The following is a 5,540-nucleotide window of genomic DNA, read 5'->3' as shown; positions in this document are numbered from 1 at the left end:
CACGGAGGCCAACGGGGACGCAGACTCAAGACTTTACTGGCTTTAACCAACATAGCCTTCTATGGGTTTATGATTGCTGAGCTGCAGAGATATTTCAACCCGCTGTCTTAAATCTGCCTTCAAATGTTGACTTCATATGTTCAGATTATGTGCAACGTAAACGGCAACATCCAACACTGTTCTGTCCTGTTTTTGGTCGTTTCATGTCTTTTTCTGTCCTTTTTTGGAAATTTTATTTTCTGTCCATTTGTGTCTTTTTTTATTTTATAGAATATTTCGTAATTTTTTTTTGGTAGTTTTATAGTAATTTTATGTCTTTCTTGCTCATTTTGTGCCTTTTTCTGTCTTTTTTGGGGAATTTTCCATTTTTTTTGTCATTTTGTTTCATTTTTTGGGTAATTTTATGGTCATTTAAAGTCTTGGTCATTTTGTGTCTTTTTCCGTCTTTTTTGGATAATTTTCCATTTTTCTTGTAATTTTATGTCTTTTGTTTTTGTGTCTTTTTTGATAATTTTATTTAATTTTTCAGTTTTTTAGTGGTAATTTTAAATTTTTTGGTCATTTTGTCCTTTTTTGGTCATTGTATGTGTTTTTCCATCATCTTTTTTGGGAACTTTATATTTTTTAACCATTTTCCGTCTTTTTTTTGGTCATTTTGTCCTTTTCCGTCATTTTGTATCCTTTTTGGTCGTTTTACGTATTTTTCCATCATTTTGTGTCTTTTTTGATAACTTTGTTTTTTTTTGACATTGTATGTCATGTCTTGGTCATTTTATGTCTTTTTCCTGGTCTTTTTGTGGGGATGTTTTGGTCATTTTACGTCTTTTTTTTGGTCATTTTGTATCGTTTTTGTAATTTAATGTCTTTTTTTCCCTTTAAGCTGAATCAATGAATGAATGAAAAAAGAACTCCTGCACATTCTGGTGGAAAACGCTCCTCACAATTTATATAAACCCACATTATTATAACGGGAGAACCCTGTCCTGGTCCTGAGCTGTATGCACTGTTGTATTCTGGGTAATGGAGTTTAAAGGTTGGAGAAGCTTTTGAATGGAAGGTTTTCAGAGTGCAGTTCGTTTGAGTTAGGAACTAAAAACTGAGTTGTTGATGAGTTTTATGCATCTGGCCCTGGACTTTTTCCTCAAACCTCACTATTTTTCACCCTAGCTGTTGTTGTTTAAGTCCTCAGTACAATATGAAACTACAAACTTTCTGAGTCTGAATTATGATGCTTAACTTACTGTTGAAGTATGACTTTAATGCAGCTGCTGCAGTTCAACTTTCTATTGAAGATTTCTGTGGAAAACATCACAAAGAGTGTTGTGTTTGAGATGAGAGATTGTTAGAAAGCCGAGCCAGACGTCTCCAGACTCAGAGGTCTGTTATCTGTGTTGTGAACCAGGAAAACTATGTCCAATAATTCATCAAAAGTTCATGTGAAGCTATGATGGGATGTGACAGTCTGTCAGTCAGGATGAAGGATCGCCAGCGTTGTTTTTCAAGCTTGAGCTGCTGCTGCATCTCGCCGGCCTGACCTCTGACCTCTGGTTTCCAGGTCTCAGACGCTCTCGCTGGATGTTTGACAAAGACCTTTTTCATTTTCATTTTTTTTAATTTTCAGGTACCTGTGCAGATCTATGATCCGCCCGATTTCAAACAAGCTGTGACAGATATGAGAGTGTCGTCAGCGTACAGGATCATATCCGACATGCTCCGGCTCCAAACAGTTTAAAGTTTAAACTACAGTTTCAATCCTTTGTGTTTGACAGGTTATCACTCATAAGATACATATATTATGTATTTTTATGGTCATTTTGTGTCTATTTTTGGTCATATTACATATTTTTTGGTAATTTTACGTCTTGCCCGACATTTTTTTAATATTACATATTTTTTTACGGGATCATATCCGACATGCTCCGGCTCCAAACGCTTTAAAGTTGAAACTACAGTTTCAGTCCTTTGTGTTTGACACGTTAACACTCAGAAGATACAGATATCAATGCTTTAGAGACTAATTCATATATATTTTGGTCATTTTATGTATTTTTTTCGTAACGATTTGTCTTATGGTGATATTTTTGTCTTTTTTTTGGGTAATATTATGTCTTTTTTCGTCATTTTATGTATTTTTTTATGGTAATTTTGTGTCTTGTGCTGTTTTTGTGTCTTTTTCGTCATTCGGTCTTTTCTTGGGTAATATTTATTTATTTTATTCATTTTATGTATTTTTTTTTTTGTCATTTTGTGTCCTTTTTGGTAATTTAGATTTTTTTTCATTTTCAGGTACCTGTGCGGATCTATCAACCGCCCGATTTCCAACGAGCTGTGACAGATATGACAGTGTCGTCAGCATACGGGATCATATCTGACATGCTCCGGCTCCAAACAGTTTAAAGTTTAAATTACAGTTTCAATCCAAAGATACAGATATCAGTGTTTTATAGACTGGTTCATATATATTCATATATATTTCTTGTCATTTTACGTATTTTTTTCATCATATTGTGTGTTATTGTGATATTTCTGTGTCTTTTTTGTAATTTTATGTCTTTCTTGGTTATATTATGTCGTTTTCGTCATTATATGTATTTTTATGGTCATTTTGTGTCTTTTTTTTGTCATTTTGTGTCTTTTTTTTGTCATTTTGAATTTTTTTTTGTCATTTTGTGGGGTTTTTTGCCATGTAACATCTTTCTTTGGTTTGAGCCGCATCTCGTTGGCCACATCTCTGTCCTGTACGGCGGGTCTCAGACGCTCTCTCTCTGGATGTTTGACAAAGACCTTCACATTCATCTTTTTTCTTTTTCAGGTACCTGTGTGGATCTATCATCCGCCCGATTTCAAACGAGCTGTGACAGATATGACAGTGTCGTCGGCGTACGGGATCATATCCGACATGCTCCGGCTCCAAACAGTTTAAAGTTTAAACTAAACTGTTTTCCTTGGAGGAGGAGGAGGAGGAGGAGGAGGAGGGAGTCTCGGTGGAGAAATGAGGACAGTGGACGGGGACTTACTACCTGTCAAAGTGTGTTAGGCGCGAGGCGGTGGTACTGTACCGCGGTAACTCCCTCTGGAGAGTACAGTGCAGCGAGGAGACGGTCCGCCTTGTTGGCGATATTATTACAGCCAGAGCCGTTACACCGAGAGACGCCAAACTAAATCAGGCTGACTCGCCGGCAGCTTCGGGGTCATCCGAAGTTTACGGCTATTAATAGCACCGGGCGTTGGGGCAGAGCGCACACACACACACACACACACACACACACACACTCTCTGCTCCCCCTCCTCCTCCCGAACACACATGCAGAATATATGTACATTCATACATGCAGCCCCCGCGAGGCTTTTCCCACACACAGTACAGTACAAGGAGGCACGTACACACTCGTCATTGAGAGAATGAGGAGGAGATTAGAGGAGGAGCAGGAGGAGGAGGAGGAGGAGGAGGAGGAGGAGCAGCCTGGTTGGCACAGACAGAGCGCCCATGTTGCCACGAGGCAGAGACACAACGAAGCGTCCGTTACAAATCAAAACATTTGGTTGATTCATTCTGGGATGTTTTTCTTTCCTCCTCCTCCTCCTCCTCCTCCTCCTCCTCCTCCTCCCCTCTCTGCTGTGTTTGGGATGCTCACACACTGACCTACATTGGCAACAACCAACAGTGATGAAATCGGGGCTTGTGTGTGTGTTTGTGTGTGTGTGTGTGTGTGTGTTTGTGTCTGAGTGTGAGTGTTTGTTTATGCAAACATTACATGCATTTAATGTTTGCATGTGTGAGCATGCATGAGACGGTCTAATCTGTGATTTACAGTAAGCAGCACGTGGTCGCTGCTGGATGTTTAAAGGAAATCTGCTGCATCAAGTTCACAGCCAGTGGAAACATTTGTTTTTCTTTTAAAAAATCGCCAAAAATGCAGCGTTTATCGTAGAGAGAAACTGTTAATCGTCTGACGTTATCGTCAGAGTTTGAAGTTTCCGGCGGTCCTTGAATGGATCATCTGTGATAAAAAAGTGACCGTTACTTGTTAAATGTTGATATTTGTGTCAGGATCTCTTTATTCTACATTACTGGTGCTTTAGCTCTGTGTCAGTTATATTCTGGAGTTCCTCAGGGTTCAATTCTGGGACTACTTTTAAATTCTGAACTCTCTTAACCCCATGTATGTTTTCCTTTAAAAAAAATCACCAAAAATCCTCCTTTTATCATAGAAAGAAACTGTAAAAACAGGAAACAAAACAAAACAAGTTTTCGTTCTAAAAAGTGTCCGTTACTTGTGTTAAATGTTGATATTAGTGTCAGAATCTCTTTATTCTACATGTGTCATTTAAAATAAACCAGATCCTGTTAAAAACATTAAACTCTGCTCCTCAGAGACACTGAAGACATGATTGACAAATATTCACTGAGAATCTGTTTATACAGAGCAGAGTGGAGAGGACAGGAGAGGCTGGAAACATGACAATACCTACAATATGTACAATATGTGGAGAAAACTGTATTTTTTTGGTCATTTTGTGTCTGTTTTTTGTAGTTTTACGTCTTATTTGAGTCTTTTATGAGTCTTTTACGTGTCTTTTGGTAATTTTGTGTCTTTTTTGTATCTTTAGATCTTTTGTCTTTTTGGTAATTTTGTGTCTTATATGGTAGTTTTGTGTCTTTTTTTGGTATTTTTACATCTTTTGTTATTTTAGTTTTGGGGGGAATTTTGTGTCTTTTTAGTATTTTTAGGTCTTTTATGGTAGTTGTGTCTCCTTTTTTTTGTATTTTTTACGTCTTTTTTTTTGTATTTTTACATCTTTTGGGGGGAATTTTGTGTCTTTTTTGGATTTTTAACTCTTTTTTTGGTGTTTCAGATTTCTGTCATTCTAACTGTGTTATTCTGCACAAAGACATGTTGGAGTTGTTCCCACTTCTAGCCATGATTGTGCAGAACTTTATTTAGATTTTATGTATTGCAGTTAAAATAAAGGACACTGGGAGGAGAATGTAAAAAGTTCACTGATTATTAATATGAGCTGATTTGCTGAAGTCGTCCCCTCACTAATATTTAAAAACAAGCAGACTTTATTATATGTTCATGATAAATGCTGAAACTGCAGATTAATGTTGAGTTTAATGTTCCTGCTAGAAATCATTTGATCTCATTTATCAGATTGAAATAAGCTGTGCATGCATCAGCTGTTCTCTCTGTTATTCTGCAGCTCTCCTCCTTCTTCTTATGCAACCCGCTCTGCTTTTGTGTGTTGTTGGCTGATGTGCACGTGTTGTGTGATTAGCTGGAGTTTGTGCTGCCGCTGCCTCTGAACCCGGCTGGAGGTGTCCCTCATGGGCCACCGTACGGCCCGCTTTACACCCAAAGTAGATTAATGGGTCAGTTTAGTGAAGTTCATCCAGGGTTCAAGGCAACGGTTCACTTAGAGTTCAGCCGAGTGGAGACGGAGGGGAGGAGGGAGAGAGAGAGAGAGCTGGAGCCGCTCTGCTGGAAAACTCACAGATAGAAACACAAAATAGAGATAGAAACATGAAAACATGCAGA

The sequence above is a fragment of the Centropristis striata genome, chromosome 20 (assembly GCF_030273125.1).
Source record: "Centropristis striata isolate RG_2023a ecotype Rhode Island chromosome 20, C.striata_1.0, whole genome shotgun sequence".
Classification (NCBI taxonomy): Eukaryota; Metazoa; Chordata; class Actinopteri; order Perciformes; family Serranidae; genus Centropristis; species Centropristis striata.
This window is presented reverse-complemented; position numbering follows the sequence as displayed.